At 42.2% G+C, this 18218-nt stretch overlaps 1 protein-coding gene across 1 annotated transcript in view; it reads left to right on the forward strand.

The window, feature by feature from the left end:
* SLC35F4 (solute carrier family 35 member F4) overlaps positions 1-18218 on the forward strand; it is a 102931-nt gene that overhangs the window by 17461 nt on the left and 67252 nt on the right. The gene's annotated exons all lie outside the window — the stretch shown is intronic.

Raw genomic sequence — 18218 nt, forward strand, 5'->3', positions numbered from 1 at the left:
CATCTCAGCATATTGCTCACAGATGGTGACATTCTTAGATGCAGTATATGGCAAGCAAAGGCTCAGGTACCATTTGGAGTTAGACTTGAGTGCTCTGTAGACATGGCCCTGATCTTTTACAGATTGAAAAATGAACCTACATAGCAAATTAGAGGATGCCAATTAAATAGTGAAGTGAAAACTGGTTAAATACCACAAGAATAGTATTTCACGGTCCCATTAAACTAATAAATTTAGGAACATGAAGGTGATTGCTTGAAATTTTCCCATCCAGGCCATCTGGACCTCTGCCTTCTGTGCTGTGGCCTTGAGAAGCCAAGAATAGCCTTTAAAACAACCAGCCAAACATCTCCTTCATCTCTCTGCATGAAAACACTCTCTAGTTGAACCAAGAGTTGCAGCTGTGGCCATGTGAGGCCTGTAAGGGTGGCTGGGGCTGGGATTCAAAACTGATGTCAACCCACGTATGAAAAATCTGAATAACCTGTAAGTAGATGCTGAAGGACATGAGAGTGAGAATGAGTGATGGGGGTAAAGTTGGAGCAGACCACTGGTTGGTCTGGCATAACATGTATTAATTCCTACCTTGTTGAAGAGAATCTTCAGCGCACTAGAAATCTAGAAATGGTGGCAGGAATGTGATTTTGATTCTTATTTGTCTGTTTGTTTTTTTTTTCCCTTCATTTTTCTCCCTTTAGCCATCTTGGGAAAGGGGCCAAAGGAGCTGAACTCTTCAATGCTTGCTTCATACCAAACCTATCTTTATAAGCTGTGATCATAATGATTTCTTAACTTCTGAAAACCACTTTCTGAGCTCATAAACAACAGTGGGCCTCTTGCTAATACATTAAAGATTTTTCTTTTAATGCTTTGTACTCATCCTGTGAGGGTTGTACTCCTGGTGGCCTAACTTTGGTCTAAGTGACAAACTGCATAAAACTCCCAAGGGTTTACAACAACTGGGTTATCTTAAAACTGCAGTTCCTATCTCTTCAGAGACTGTAGCAGCGCGTGGTTTATGTGATAACCGTTTGATCAAAGTGTCAGCTTTTTTTTCTTTTTTAATTTTTAATAAGTAATTTTGATAGCTAGAAGTTAATGTTTTGGAGCTAACAGCCTGGTGTAGTTGTGGGGCTCCTGGAACCGGTATCATTACTGCTCATAGAATCTTCAACCAGAAGTCTGTTTAGCACAAGATCCTCATTTAGCAGAGCTGGGAGGAGATGCTGTAAGGAAACAAAACAGGACACAGGCCAAACGACTTTTTTTTCTGTCACCTTATCCCAGCAGTAGGCTATCGAGCACTTTTGAAACTTCAAACTGTTTTAAAAAAACATTTTTAGCTTCTATGAAAAACCTCTGGCAATGTGTGCCACAATCCCATTTTGCACTATAGGGAAATGCTGCTGTAGGTCTTGAGAACCATCTAGTTTTTGTGTTAGCCTGAGCCCCCGAGGTGCAGTTTCTGATACTGGTGACAAACACTTTGTGACTTTCCCATCACTTGAAGCTGCTGGGCACAAAGCATTCACTGTGTCATGTGGAATGGAGAAGAAGCTAATGAAAGGAAAAATCTTGCTCTCTGTTACCCAGTGAGAGAAGTACTGATTTGCTGACAGTTGTTTGTGGGTTGGTTATTCAGCTGCAATTAAGGCTCCAGAGCTGGAGTCCTGACTCCAGCAAAACCATTGAAATTAATGGGGAGTTTTGCCTTGAGTCAGGTCTACAGAATTGAGGCATTGGTCATTTTTTCCTCTCTTTGCATTTTGTCTCACGTGTATCTGCTTGCAAATAGACACTACTTGCTGGTGCATGAAGTGAGTTAATTTTGATCTTGGCTTGCACTTATTTGCAAGTTCTTGATGAGCACTGTGCCTGTAATTGTTGCCCTTGCCTTGTTCAGCGAGCTTGCAAACCAGAAAGAATCAGAGAGCAGATCACAGAGATGCATTCAGGTTTCCTGTGCTCTACTGCAGAGCTTGCTTGTTTCTTTAAGGTTTTCTCTTTTTATTAAAAAAAACCAAACAGCTGACTAATAACATTGAAGTTTATGTACGACTGCACAGCGATAGTAGCACTGTTAATTTAGGGATCACATGCAGACAGTGCTGTTGTGTGAAATTAGAGAAGATTGCTTATTTGTTATCTTCTTTTGTCTGCAAAAGCCAGAAAGCCTGCTCTATTAGTTTTATCTAGAGCAGCAATATGTTCTCATCTTAAACGTGCCATGTAACATTAATTATTAATCACAAGGATTAAAAATAGAAATAAATATAGGGTAATAATCTTGTGCCTAGATAAATCCTGACTCGCTCCATCAAAAAAAACAAAACAAAACAGGGCCTTCCACCACTGTGTACCTTGTGTGAGTGAGCTCAAAATCAGATCACTGAATATTTAGGTGCTCTGTCTGTGTTTGACAATTCTTATGTCTGGATGCTTTTCAGAAGACTGCTGGAGTCTATTTATAGTACAGCTTTTGAGCATCTGACCCATAAGCTCCTGTGGACAGTCAGGGTATTTTTTTTTTTTTTCCTTTTAAAGGCAGAATATAGAGAGTTTGCTCAAGTTGAAAACACTTTTTTTTTTTTTTTTTAAATATTTCCTTTTTACTTGTCACCTTCACCTCCGTGCTTTGAAAGGTGGCCATTTGTCAGCTTGGCTTCAGCCTGAATTAACTGCTTACAGACAATTCCTTCCCAGCACAGGCTGTGATTTCAGGTTTATGCTGATGTAATGAGGATCAAAGTACTGCCCAGCGTCTTGAGTAACATACTTGAGCATTATGTGTAAGTTAGAATAGCTCTTACAATTCCTATGGGATATCCAACTCTGTCTGGCTGGAAAGCATGTGGGAAAGGAGGATTGTGATAACCTCGAAATGAACGAGGCCTCCCAGATATCACTGATCCTCTGGGATCGTGTTGAATTTTTGTGAGGACAGCTGTACACTGGAGCCATTTCTCAGACAGTTCTTCTATTTAGTGTTTAGGCCCCAGAGGTCTCCTTGCTGCGTGTGACTTGTGGTCCTATGAGCTGAGATGTGAAATTTTAAAGTGATGTAAACTTTGCTCAGCCTCTACCACTTCTGGTGCTTGCCTACTGCAGGTATTTGGTACCAGCAGAGAATGGCAATCCTACTGAGACTGGAAATCTCCCAGTGAAGAAGCTATCTGGCCAGAAACAAGGGCTGAGAAGGACTTCTGAAATTGCTGAGTTTCACCTATTAGCATCACAAGCAATCTTGTATAGTGCTTCCTTTGGAGTCAATCTGGAGGCTGTGAATCATGATCTCTGCTTCTCTGTGATGCTGGTGGCATTTGTAGAGTTTGGACATGCTTGGCCCTGTGAGCTGCTTGGTTGTTTTCCCTTGGCTGAGTTTGCCTGGCAGCGGGATCAGCTGGTTCTCATGTGCTCTTGATGCTTGTGATTCACAGACGTCAATAAGGCCAGAAGGGACATTTAAAATTACTTAATCTGACCTCATTTATTCTTATATTACAATATGTACAAGTGTACGTTATTATATGTTACAACATTTATGACATAGAAACACGACCCGTGTGGAATATGATGTTAATGTCTGTGTTAAAACTACTGGATCGTTGTCAGCTAATTTCTCTTTAAGCTATGGCAGATCCTTGGGTAACTTTGAGCTGTAGCTGGACCCCTTGGCTTTTAGGAAGGGAACATGAAGATTTATACCTCAGACTTGAATATGGACACAGTGCCAAGCTCCTGGAAGCCTACGTGGGAACGTGGAGCCCCATGGACACAAATTAGTCAATCCCTGCTTATGGGAAAGTCATTTCAGGCTCAGAGTGGATATCTATAGATATTGATCAAGTAGAAAGGGAATATAGTTCTTTGTAGTCATGTGAATGATCGCAAACCTTGTTTGTAGCATACAGACTCATTCTATTTATTCTACCCCTTTGTCCTTGGTGTGTGTCCCAACTCCAGCTTGTGTCAGTGGAGTCTGCCTGTATGACATCTGCTTTTAGCAATTAGATGAGAGCAAAATGATGTGCTGTAGTTGACAAACTCTGCTTCTGAATGAAGCTTTTATTTTCATGTTCTCAAAATGGAACGCATCAGCCTTTATCAGAAATTCTGGTTACCTCTACTGGTGTAATTCAAGAATAACAATGGAATTAGGGGGGTTTCCAACTCTTTTATCTCAGTGGAAACCCACAGAGTGTACTGGAATTGTTGGCGTTTTATCCTGATGTATTTAAGAAGAAAATCTGGCTCATGTGGCTCTTTTTCCTCTTTTTTTTCCCCAAACACATCCTATGTGTTTCAGTCACTGCATCATAACCCAGAGCACGAAATCATTAAAACAGAAGGAAATGTAAAATCCTAGAAAACCATGCAAATTGCTTGGTTTTCATTTGCAGTTCCACTGACCTTGACCAATACGTGTTCTTCTATCATCCCCAGTTATTTAGCTTTTCCTACTTTTAATCCCCCTAGCATTCGTGGGAGGGATGCTTGTGTGTGCGTTGGCCACCGTGTCTGATCACAATGCAAAAATCCAGAGGAGATCTCTCAAGTTTTTTCTCTGACTGTTCTGTCTTTGATCAGTGTAAGTCTAGGCTTGGAAGAGTATTCCATCATATTTTGCCAGTTTTGCATGCTGCATCCCACGTCTATCTGGGATATGAACAACGCAAGAATAACTCCAGGCTGTTTGTTTGTAGTAGAAATTATTGTGCAGTACTGAATTGATTAGTTTTTAATGCAGAAAGGACTGATTTAAGGAAACAGTTGGAACGGAAGGGCAGAATGCTGACAAAGAAGTTAACTGCTGTGTTGATAAATTAAAATTATTAAAAAACAAAACAAAAAAAAGACTTCACTGTGTTGCAAAGCATTCCTCAGCTCTTTTCAGCACTGGCAATATGAATCGTTTAGGAGTTTATAAATAAAGAGAACTGTGCTTAATTCATGCTGTCTGATGAGAAATGTTGGACTTCCATACGTTTCAACTTGGTGTGTTTGCCAAGTCCTCTTATTACTTCAATCAATTTAAATTTGCAAGACTGATGATCCTGACAGAAGCTATTGGCACATCATGTGATCCTGGGAGCTAAAAATACCATTCTCTACGGGGCTTACTTATTTCATGCTTCAAAGCCTAAGAAGTGTTCTCTTTAAAAAAAAAAATAAAATGAAGTTTGTGCTTTGTGTGGTACCAGTAACTTACTGAAGGCAAAATTCCTGGTACTTTTCATATGGCCTTTAGGATGGTTTGGTGCCCAGTAATGGATTGTTACTTGTTTTATGGAAGTGCCTGCAGATGCCAGGTGAAATGATGCTTCATCCTCCTGTGTTTTTATATCCACGGTGCAGAACTGCTGCTTTATATAAAGAAATGGTTTATGAGAAGTGTTTAATTAGTGCCCACCACTGTGAGTGAGTTTCGGGCAATAATAGCACTGCTTTGTGTTGGGAGAGCTTGTGTTTGTGTGGTGGTCTGGGTTTTGTTTTGAGTTTGTTACTAATCCTTTGCCTGCCCCTTTCTGCCTCTTTCACAGGGAGATGGGCAGTAAAGCAGAAGAGATGCTACTGTATCAAGAATATATGCCATAGGCTTGGTTCTGCACCTGAGTTTGTGTGAGCACAGACTTACAACGTTCAGAATGAGGCAGTTTTTCCTCTCTTTGTCCTTCAGGTTTGTAGAGATGAGTTTGACTTCATTCCTCACACTTGGAGTATTTTGCTCATTTTGTTCCTTATTTCGTATGCATTTCTGCTCTGTCCTGAGATAAGAAGTTGGAGATATGATGAGTTATATGAGCTGTATAATGTGAGAAAGCCTGCACGATGGGAGAACTGTTCGTGTTTCCATTTTGCCTGTTGGGGCCATGATGTAATACCTAAGTGCCAATCCCTGATAGAGCTAAGATGGCTTAAGGCTGATGTGATGAAAGTGAGAAATTTGGAAGCATGGAGCTGGAGGGTTAATTAGAGAATTATCTTGTATAGTGAAGCATTTGACTGAAAGTTGTTGTCCTGGCAGGGACATAATAGCGTAGTTTGCAAGTGGTAAAGAGTTCTCTAATGGGATGAACACACACTTGGATGAAGAACTGAGTAACAGCTTATGCTTTGGGCTCGAGCAGGTGTTCTCAGTTCTGCTGTCTTTTCTCATAGCAAATTTTATGTGCAGACAGCATCTCTGCGTTGCTATAAAATCTGGAGATAGCTTGCTTTTTGCATGTAAATGTATTCTCTTACAAACAGCACGGCAGTGAAAAAGGGAAAAGGAATTTTTTAGCTGGCCTAAGGAAAATCTTCCGTGCGGAGTCCAATAAGGATCAAATTAAAGCAAATTAGATTTGATTAGCTCCAGAAAGGCCAGCTTCATAGAACTAATCTTTGGCTTTTTTTTTAGTCTTACTTAGTCATCAGCCTAGGGTAGGATTACTTTCATCTGCTAGAGGCAGGAAACAAATGAACCGATGTACTGAGGAGAATATTGTAATCCTTCCTTCCATATTCAACTTTGGTATGGAGCCAAAGGAGTTAAAACCTGGTAACATTCATTTAGGTATGGTCCTTGATGATGAAGAATCCCACTGTGTGCTAATTAAATCGAATATCCATCCTCCAGTGAAACTTATTCACTCTCCATTTAACTCCTGGTTACATCTGTACCGTGAGCTAAATTCCAGCCTGAGATTGTCTGGAGATCAAGTCTGCTGTCTGTACTGGTAGCATGCAAGCTCTTTTTCCCATCAAATTGCATTTTCACTATTTTATCTGTAAGAAGTCTTCGGTGAAAGGAGTGCAAGTAATCCATTCCTAGTTCTAGCAGCTCCTTCCTTCCTAACCAAGGCACAGGAAATTGATAAGAGAGCCTGATACAAATGTATGGACTTGTTTAACTTTCTGGCAATTTGAAACAGACGAAGTTGGTATTAAATTTATATTGTCCCCTGGAAGATAATCTTGGTGAGACATGCCCTTCAGGGGATGTTACTCTAAGCATGAATAAAACATGCACTTTTCCCAAGGAAGGCAAAGGAAGAAAAGAGAATTGAAAGATTCAGCAGTAAATTAAGACTATTGCTTTGGTTTCCTGTGGTGGTTTTCTCCTTAACAGAACTGCTGTCAGTTTTGGTTGATGCAGACAAAGGTTCTGGTTTTGAACTCCTCCCAGCTAACTTCCCTGGATTTTGCTTTGTATTGTCATGAAATGATTTGGGGTGTAATGTGTGTATTTTTCTTTCATATCCTGTTATTTAATTATGTTTTTGTGAGGTTTCAAGAAAGAAAGGTTCACATTTAGGATCAGGTTGTCAGTTAGTTATAATAACTTGTGTTGTAATACTGCTAAATTTCTAGCTTTCAAACATATTGACTATAGAGTTAAAAGTATGCAAGGCAGAAATCAGTGCTGCTTTGATGTTCCTTGGTGAGGTTCTTATGTTTTTGCTGGAATATTAATAAAATGCTTGTTTCTGAGAAAGATGGATTATTTCTTTAGGAACAGTTTTTCACCACTGGATGCAGATAAGCTCCTACAGACTATAAAACAGATATTAAGACCAACACAAACCTTGGTGATTTGCCCAGCTAAGACTGTAAAACCAAGCACATTAGCTATAAAGTTAACTGAATTTGGAGGACTTATTCTTGCCTTGCAATTAAATGGAAGAAAACGCATTATAGAAGTATTGCAGGGCTTTAACCTGCTTCTATTAGTGTCGATGGGAATTTTATGGTTATCTTGAGAAGAAGCTCACACTCAGATCTGCAGTGATGTAAAATGGTCCAAGAAGATCACAGCTCTTTGAGTCTGATTTGGTACTGTGCACCTCTCGAGTGGTAAGAAGAGACTAGCAGCTGCAAACACTGATTATAATATTCCTATATAATAACATGGCCTGGGACTGATCTCAGACTTCTTTGCACAGAACTGTGGCACCATTCTGGATGACCAATGATAACCAGTCTGCTTCCTCTGGTGTGGCCAGATGGATCTCTGGGGATCTGCACTAATTTCTGGATAATGGGAACTGTTGGGAGTGGTCAGGCATTGAAGCTGATGGGAACTTGCCAGTTTTTTCCAAGGAAATACACAATACCATCAAGCCTTTTGCAGACCTGCGTGTCTAAATCTTCAGCGTTGTTTGAAATGGATTGCTTGGTGGAATGAGCATTGCTATAATCCTGAGTAATCACCAATATGTTGGCATCTCAGGGGAGGAAGGAAAAAAAAAAAAAGAATCAGTGAAATAATTTTTTGTAACAGTGGTAATGAAGTAGATTGCCTGATGTGTGCCTCCCTGGATTTGTTGCAGCGGGTTGGAGAAGAAGGCATTATTTTTGACAGAGCTGTTTCATTTCAGTGAACAGCAAAATTATATCCATGTTTGATTTCTTGAAGGTGTAGTAATGGGGCAGGTGAGAGCACAGTCCTGATTTTGCTGGAAATAATGGTATTTTTTCTGATACTTCATATCTCCACCTTGTTGACACAACAATAATCCACGGTCTTTATGGAATGCTTTGTGCTTTTGATCCTTTGAATAAATGGAGCATCACCACTTCAAGCTAACATCAACAGAGATTAAAGTATATATAAGGTATATAGATAGATAGATAGATAGATAGATAGATAGATAGATAGATAGGGTCCAGGCTTCTTTTTAGCCCTTACCTGCTTCTGCAGTGAGGAACAAAAAAGCACAGTGGCCAGCCAGCAGCTTCTGTAATTCAGCAGAGAGAAGTTTCAGAAACTAATTCCACAGCACAAATGATCTTGCCTCTCTTGTCTTGACTGCTCTGTCTTTATAGTGGAAGCTTACATACTTACAATGAAATAGTACAAGTTCTAAACGTCACTGAAGAGGGAAGTGCAGTTGATTAAGACTCTTCACCCCCCCAGCTATAGCAATCCAGAACATGGTTTGCTGGTGTTTGTATTTTCCCAAATACTGCAGTTCTGCCATTGCAAGGGGTTTGGCATCTGTCTGCATTTCTTAGTTATCTAAATGCTTAACAAAGAGACAGCCCAGGGGAATTCAGGAACAATTGTGCTTTTGCTATGCTTGTTGTTCTGAATCACCTTGGATTTCTTCATCTGGTCTTGCAAGTGAAATACTTCACTTTTAGAGTGTGGATATTTTGCTATGATTGGAAAATATAGGATCTTAGGCACAGAATTACAGCTCCTGGTACTGCTGTGCAGAATGATTGCATTCTCACTGTACCATGCCATGGCTGGCAGGAAGTGGGGAATGGGAGTCAGGGAATTAAGGCAATTTAAACCCTACTTCCCAGTGTATGTTGTTCTACTGTCACATTGCTGGAGTATCTTCATTCTGCACATGTGGCTGTTGCTTGGTATGATTGGCAGGGAAATGTTAAAGATATGTTAGTGTGCAAAGCAGCACATCCATCAGAGATTTGGATTTGCAATCTTAACTCAAAAGTGAATATGCTTGCTTTGTATCTGATGCTGTAATAAGAGGATGTGCCGTAAATATTGCCCTGAAGCAAAGGGATTTGCTGTAGATTTACTATAGATTTGCTATTCATAGTGATCACATGCACACATAGGTGGCAAAAACATGTTAAAGCTTTACTGTCTTCTGCTTTAGCCTCATCTGATTGGTATGCATGCTCTGAGGGGCTCCTGCCTTTATAGCACAAAGCCTGAGGTGGGAGTGGACAGGAGACAGAGCCACAGACAGCCTTTGCTGTGGCTGTTTGTTATTTCTATGGATCTGTTGGTATCTATATAACAAGAGGTGAACTTGGTTGTGAGTCAGTTTTTCCTTCTCACTGAAACGATGCAGACCAAAGCTGTGTATGGCCTAGTCTCGTCTCTAGCGTTGAGGACCACAACTGCACTGTTTGTATCTCTCATTCTCCAGGTTTGCAGCCATCTAGGTGGAGTTAGCATGGTCCTGCCATCCTCCAGAAAGCTGGTTTTGGATACGAGGTCATCCGTCATCACGAGACAGCCTGACATCTCCTGAGGCTGCACAGCTGGGAGAGATGTGGACGGAAGAACAAGTTGTTCTGCTTCATTTCACTGAAACAAATTTATGATGTGGGCACCAAAGCCAGCCCTATCCTGAAATGAATCTGCTGCCTTACAGAAAGCAAAGGTGCTGGGGCTGTGCTCTGCCATAGGGAAATCCAGAATGTGTGCGTTCATCATCTGCCCTCACCAGTGCTTTATCCAAGCGACCTCTGTTCCTTTTCCTGCTGATGTGTTCCACTTACAGCATCACTTGAATTATTTCAGTATCCTGTCTATGGAGTTTTCTTGCTGAAATTTTCCCTTATTTACCTTTGTATTGTCTTCCCCCATCTCTCTCTTCGTGGATGAAGTCAAGAGCAGCTATTTTCCTCTCTCTGTTGCAGTTGATGCCGATACTTTTTCAGGAGCCCAAGGGATGCTGAGAAAAATGAGAAAAGTTACAGAAAAACCACTTTTATGTAATGTATCTCCATGCTGGGTGGAGATCTCTGGTGTGCCTGATCCAAGGGGAAGAGGTTATCCATTCACTGCTCAGCAGTGCTCTGTTCCCCTTTCCATTGCTCTCTGTTCAGCACACTCCTGGTGGGGGTGATGCTGACTTGCCATGAGTCACCATTTTACTACAGGAATCTACGTACATCTCATAAAGGAAATCTGTTGGCAGCCAATACTTTTCATTGAACACTGTGAGATTTTCTTCTTTGAACTCTGAAGTCTTTAAATTTTCAAATGCTGTCTCTTGTAGCGGATTGGTAAATAAGCAGCTCTGGGTTTTCTAGGCTGATCTCTTTGAGGTGCAGCACTCAGGGTAGAGTATTTATATGAAAGAGAACCTCTTCTCTGTTTTGCTGTCTGATTTATGGTAGTCCTTGCAAGCCAAATTCTACTTAGGTTAGAGAGACATGGTGAAGAAAGCAGCCTTTTGGGACAAATTAGAACTAAATATTTCTTTTAAATGTTAATGTTTATTCCTACCTTAACTGTGAAATGGGTGTGATTGTCCCATAATTCCAAGAGAATAACATTTAATGGGTTTAAAAAGGTACATGCACGTACCATAGACTTTGCTTGCAGCTGCTGCAGGCAGTGAAGGATTTTATAGACCATGGTTCAATCCTTTAGGCTCTGTCTGAAAGTGGCTGCGGTCAGATCCATCAAAGCAGCATGCAGGAAACCCCACAATAATTCCTGCCTCAAAGGAATAATATTTCTGTCAGCCTCCCCTTCTGGTTAGAGGCTGGTTTGCATTATGGTGCATCAGCAGGTACAGGGAACACTGTCTATTTAAACTATCTTTGATCTCTGCCATTGATCTCAGTTTAAATCGGTGTAGTGACAGCAAGAAGTGAAGCTGCTGTGGGTTTTTTTGTTGTTGTTTTGTTTTTTTAAATTCTTTTAATGCTCTTTGTGAGTTGTTTGATGATGGGGGCATAGACTAATTGGCCAAAAAAATAGTAGTAGCAGACCTGACAAATCAATTTGTTGCTATCTGGAGTGGCATTATGGCTCTGAATACTGAAAGGCAGCTCTCTGAATCACTGTCAGGTTGCTGCAGTAGAGTAGCTACTTACTAGGGCAAAACACTAGTTCATTGTGGTGCTTGGATAGACTGTTATTTAGACCTGAGAGTCTCATTCTATGCACAGCAACATTTCAAGGAGTAAAAAGACCACTTTTATATTGCTACTTTATTAAAATTTATGCTGGCATTGCAGTGTTGGAGCTCCAGTGGAAGCTGAGTTAGCTCTTTCATTCAAAGTCACGGTTCAGGCTGCTCGTAACTTAGTAAAAAAATTACCTCTGAAGAAGAGATTTCTTGTTCTGGATCTCAGTCTGCCAGGGAGTTTGTTCTTTTAAGTGCTTCAGGACTGCTCTGTGCCATTGTGTGTTTTCAGGAGGTGGAAGAAAGTGTTTTCCTGGCGAGGCTTTTCTTGTATTTAAGGCTTGATCCTATTTTATTTTCCTAAGCTATTGCAGAGATTTGGGCTGGGGCTTCTGCTCCTCCTGTAGAAAAGAGGGACTCACTGCCCAGGAAGGGCAGGGAGGCAGACAGACATGCTGCATTTCTGCTATCGAGCAGCAGGGCTTGAGGACAGCTGAGCTCCAGGCACTGCCCCATGTCTCAGACCACACTTCAGCCTCAGGTCATTAGCCCCAACCCCACAGATCTAATGGGGAAGGGCTGAAGCCCTCCCAGCTTGGCCTCGTGCTTTTGTGCTTATGATGTGCACGGTTCATATCAAAATGGGAGTTTGTTCCACTTCTGTCCCACGCTGCTAATAAAAAGCAAAAATAATAATAATAATAATAAAAAAAAACCACTTAGAGTTGAAAATAAAGATGACCTCCTTTTGCTTAAACGGTATGCAGCCCAGATTGAATTGCATCTGAAGTGTGCTTGCTTGCCATTAATGATCCGTGTTTTTATAGCCTCTTTGCTCAGGGGATGGTGTGATTTGAATTTATTGCTGCAAGTGCCTCTTTGAGGAACTACTGATACTGTTTTACTGGTGGAGAAGTTGTTAGTTTCTTTTTTCTCTGTCCTTGTTTTTTAATGTTTCCATCTGTTTGGTCCAAGCAAGCCCCCTGCTCACCTCTTTGCTCCTGCTGGCCTGGGTGTCACCAGGGGATGGCTGATGGAGATGGCCTTGGAGATGTGAGCCAGCTGCCTTCACTCTGTTCTCTCAGTGCTTGAGTCTGGCAAATCCCTGCCAGGATGGCTTTGAGATTCTGGCCCAGTGCTACTTCGAAAACCCTGCTGCAAGCATGCCTGGCTAGAAGTGCTGTAGCTTGAAGGGCTTCCCAACATCTGGGCCAAGACCAAAGTCTGGAGGATCTAGAAGATGGCTCTCATGGATACTGAAGCTTCAGCAGAGTTTGCTTTCCTGTCCTTTGACTGCCCCATGTGATTTCATTTCCATCTTAATGAATACAGAAGTCACATCTGAAATCCTTGTCACGTAATATTCCTTGCTAGACAGTTACAAGCTTCCTGCCTGAAGGCCTCCTGTAGCTTTGTCTGTGTAAGTTGTCCTCTACTTCGTATCTTAGATTGTCCTTAACTTAGCTGGCCCCAAGCATCTGGCTTGCCTCACCTCACAAGTATTGAGCTGTAGGTGAGCAATCCCTTGTTCAGAAGTGCCCCAGCAGTCACTGGGATCACATGCTTTGCTGACATCTCCTGTAGAGTGGAAGAACCAGTCAGTGGGGGCAGGAAGTAGGATGTGTGTGGGGCAGAAGCATCATGGAAGCTCCTGAAGGGCAAGAGATACTTCATGCAAAGTCTCAGCTTTTCAAGATGCTATGGGAGCTGTAGATGCTGTTCCCTTCCCGCCTCCGTTATTTAGGGCTTGCTACAGCAAAGCTCTCAAGCCTGTACTTTATTCTGAGCCTGCAGGAGATTTCACCGAAAGCAGAGTTCAAGTCTCTGTCACAATATTTGTTGTGATTATTTGAATGATTATCAAACTAAGACAGGTAGATACATCTAGAACCACAGGCAGGAGCCTAGATGTGAGCGCTTGCATCTCAGCAGAGGAGGAGCCAATGGAAAGATCCTCTGGTGATGCAAACACAGTGCACATGCTCCAGATGGACTGGTTCCAGGTATCTGTGTGAAATTCATGCCTTAGATCTCACTAGCATCTGGAGGGGAGGCTGGTCCCACAGAGAGAAGACTCTGCTGGTGACAGGCCCCCAAATGGCCCTGCCAATGAGCAGCTCTTCTGCCTGTCATCCTGCTCATTCTCTGATGCTAATCAAAACGGTGGCTTTAGCCCAGGCTTGTTGTGATGACTAAGCTGTTACAAATATGAGACAGAGAAACACTGAGAAATGTTCTGCTTTGGGAGGAAATACTGTTGCAGAGTTGATTTGAGAGCCGATTTCTGGCACCAGGTCAAAAGCAGTTGCTTTCTCTACTTCCCAGTTGAAGGACTTATTTACGGATGGTAAAGTGAGAAAGTAAAGAATCTTGACTTGCTTTTCCTCCTGGAAGGGCTGTCTTGTTATCCAAGTGGTCATTTCTCTTCTGATTAGGTCTTCCTTTATTATAGGAGTGTGCTCATGCCAGCAATAGTTGAGGCTATTTTGATGCTGTGGAGATGCCATCTATCAAAACTGTGACTTTGGTGACTCATTGTCCTTCTGGGCTGTTCCGGGATATGCTATGGAGCAACCTCTGTTGTTCTGACCTTACAGATGAGGAATTGCACCCCAGATAGATGAAGTAATTTGTCTAAGGTTACCCAGGCAATCTGTGTCAGGGCAAGGATTCAAACTTGTCTACGAGTGCCTGCCTTTTGGAACATTCTTCCTCCTACTGGCAGCACCTCCTATGGTTGAAATGCAACAATTTATACAGGAGAAATGCCTCTTGTACTTTCCATCTGTCTTTGAGGTGGTGCTATCATGTACCGTGTGTTTTGTATACTTGATGGAGTTGCAGCAGAGCTGAAGGTCATCACTTTCTGCTTTCTTCTTTTGGGTTTCATTTTGTTACTGTTCTGTGTTTCACGTCCAGCAAATACAGACAAACAGGTGTGTTAATGATGCAGGGCCAGCCACACACTTATCATGATCCTTGTCTCTGTGTGCCAACACTCAGAATCAGGCTCTTTCTTCAGTCCCCAGCAGGTCAAATTCCTGCAGGTCTTCCTTAGGGACTGGTGGTGATGCATTGACCATACATTCATCTCATGGGGCACAAGGGAAGATGAGCAGGCAGCATGACTGTCTGTTCTATGGATATTGTGGTCCTACTTTGTCCAATGCGTTGCCAAGTCCAAGGTTAAGTGTTTTCTGCCTCTTCTGTACAGGATTTTAAAATATGTGCTCTCCATCCAAAACAGGATTGCTATAGAAGAACCAGCAGGAACAGGTGGTAGGTAGGAACCTTTCCTGGTAGCAGACAGTGCCTAGCTTTGAGAGTTCAGAAATGCACCTGAGTGCCCATGTCAAGCTGGGGGTCTCACAAGTGCCTTGCGCTAGGATCTAAGGCTTCCAGAAAATAGGAGAAGAGCTGGCAGCTGTATGGGGAGCTGGATTTGCCATCCAGCCCTTTGGAGAGCTGTTGGGTGAGGGAGGGAGACGTGATTTATCGTGGAGCTGGCCACCTGCTGCCTTGCTGTAAATCCTTTCGAATCTGCAGAGCTGCCAGTTGGGGATGAGGGAGGAACACATCTTTGCTGCACTCAGCTTGGGATGGTGCCATCATCATCTCATTCTTTCTGTGGCTGAGGTTTTACAGGAAAAAATAAAATAAAAATAAAAATCCCTGACTGTCTGGGAAGAGGTCCTGGGGGAGGACTGAGCTGTTTCTCTATGCAAATCTGCTTTTATCCCTTCTGTGCTCACCATCACCTTCCTCTTATTCAGATAAGATAACGCTTCCCCATCTCAGTTGAATATTGTTAGTCTTTGCATGCTTGTACTCTGCCAGGCAAAGGAATTCTGTGGTTAACTAAGGAGATAAAGCTGCCAGCCTCAGTGTTCAGCAGGTGACCTCTGCTCTTAATCTGAAGAAGAACTGTTTGCTGCATGAATCATTGCAGAGAAAATGCACCTGAGAAACTGCACAGTGTTTTTGATAATTCCTGGCTTCAGACTGCTGTTGATATTGTGGGAATTTCTTTCCTTGCTATATTTTAACCCAGTTTCCCTGGTGATGATGAAGACTGTGTGCAAGCGTAGTTCTTTTTGGTTTTAGTAACTTTTTAACTCCATTATCTTGTTGCAAGGAAGTTAGATCCAGATCTTGTTATTAGATTATTATGTTATTAAGTCCTCAAAATTAGTATTAAGGTCCTATAAGTTCCATGAGTTGTTAAGCAAAGAGAGGAAGCCGTGCTTGATGCCTGTGCTGGAGGAAAGGCTCTGTTCCACATGGGATGTCAGAGATCAGGCACAAGAGGCCAGCATGGAGTGGGAACTTCACATGAGACTTCTGATCAGGTATTGATAATGAAGCTGAGCTGATTGAACTAAGTTCCCAGTATTTATCTTGATTAAACAATGAAGACCTAGCCAAATTTCCCAAATTGGAATCCCAAATTGGCCAGCAGAGGCTTCAGCAGATGCAACTTCATCTCATGTACACATGTACATCCATTAGGTGGTGGGGCAAAGGCTTCATTCAGGCTGCCACAGCTGGTGTGCAGCAAAATGGAGGTTAGAGGGAGGAAATGGGGGCTCACAGTGAGATCTTTGAAGAGTCTGTGATTAGTTGTGTTGGAGATGCTGATAAGCTCTGAGCCCTGAGGAAGCAGAGAAAGCAGACAATTGTGGAACACTGTCCCAAGAGGAAAAAGGGGTTTTCTGAACAGCTACAGCACCTCGTAAGTTAGGAAAAGTATGAAAAATGAGTGGCAGTGCTGCAGTAGCAGCCCAGCTTGCTCCACATCCAGGTGATAATTTACATTATGCCAACTTATGGCCTCAGCATTATGTCCTCTGTTTTACGTACCTGCTTCTCCTTCTTACAGTCTTTGCCTAAGAGGGACTTGTGACCATGATGGTAATTGTATCTGTCTCTATATATGTCTTCACGTTCTCCTCCTTAAAGTGTCTGAAAGCTTCCACTTCAATGTCATTCTGCTCACCAGAATACATTATACTTTCCCAAAGTGAGTACTTGTGCTTGTTATAATTATTGCAGAAGTGCTGAGCATTTTCAAGTGCATTTCATCATCCCTAAATGTGGAAGTAGATGACTTGGCACTTTCTTTTTACTACCAGCTGCTAAACAGGCCAGTTCTGGATTAGTGGAGCACAGCCAGATCCATTGCAAAGGAAGAATCTGTAGTAGTTGTACAGGTTTAAGGACCACGGCCATATAATGCTGGAGCTTCTGTTTCCTCTTCTTCATTGTGTGCAGACTGTGACCCAAATACCTGATATTTCTCAGCAGCCACAAGCAGAATCAGTCGTCTCAAAGGACTCCTCTCCTGTCAGACTGCACAGTTACCCAGTCATGGCCACGCTGCCTATAATGGTTAGAATGGCTGCTGAGAAGTATTGAGTACTTGCAAAAATCTAACCTTTACATAGCTGGTTAAACGGTACTTGGTTTTTGTTTTATTTATGCTTTTGCTCAGCTATGTGCGCAGAAGACTTTGACTTTTTAAGGATTAATGTGCTGTCTCGGGCTTTTTCTCTCTAACTTGCAAGGAAGAGCTGCTGGAAGATAATTCAGCTCAGGCAGGCTCCGATGGCTCCGATTAATCTTGTTGATAAATTACTCTGCATGGGAAGCAGTTAGGAGCACGGGGGAAATCAGCACAGGCAGTGCCACCTTGTGCTCTCCCCTCCTGCCCCAGCATGAAGATGTCTGAACACACACAGAGACGTGGCTGTGCTGGGAGCTGCTTCAGGCAGCTGAGGAAACTCCAGAGGTCTTAAGCTCTTCTCCAGTAGGGAAAGTAGATGAAAAACCTCTGGGCTCCAGTTAATCCTTGGCAAAAGGGAGGATGAGAGGTAATGGCCTCAAGTTGCACAATGGGATGTTCAGGTTGGATACTAGGAAACATTTCTTCTCAGGAAGAGTGGTGATGCAGTGGCACAGCTGTCCAGGGGATGCTGGGGTCTCCATCCCTGGAGGTGTTCCAGAACCATGGAGATGTGGCACTGAGGGATGTGGGCAGTGGACATGGTAGGGTGGGATTGGATTTGGGGATCCTAATGATGAGTTTCTGTTCCCAGAATGCAGTATCTCTCTCCAAGTGCTAACAAATGTACAAAGTTACTTGCAAAAACCAAAAAATAATATGTGTATTTTGAATTAAATCCCCAGTGAGAATTCTCAAGAGAGTATAGCTCCCTAGACAGCTTAATTCCATTTGTTGCCCTTACAAAGAAGGCATACAACTTATTAGTTTAGGGAATGGGGCATGTGCTTGTGCTGAGCTGCACAAACATATTATGAACGTGATAAAGGCTGAAAATTCTTTGCATGCAATTTTAAAATATATATATTGCTAAGCCTTAAATAAAATAATTAATCACTAAGATTAATAGTTGGAAAGACAGAAAAACCTTCTTCAGTCCAATTTGCTCTTTGCAGTGAGCTGCTTTACCTAAAGACGTTAGTGGTTTGCTGGAGAAACTTCTGGTTAATGATACTTTTTAAAAATATCCCTGACCCTCAGTAGCTGCAAGTGCTCAAGTGTCAGATTTAATGACTGTGTATCCATTTGGCTAATGACAGACAGGACCTCTT

This window comes from Phasianus colchicus, chromosome 5, assembly GCF_987193195.1.
Source record: "Phasianus colchicus chromosome 5, bPhaCol1.hap1.1, whole genome shotgun sequence".
In the NCBI taxonomy this organism is placed as follows: Eukaryota; Metazoa; Chordata; class Aves; order Galliformes; family Phasianidae; genus Phasianus; species Phasianus colchicus.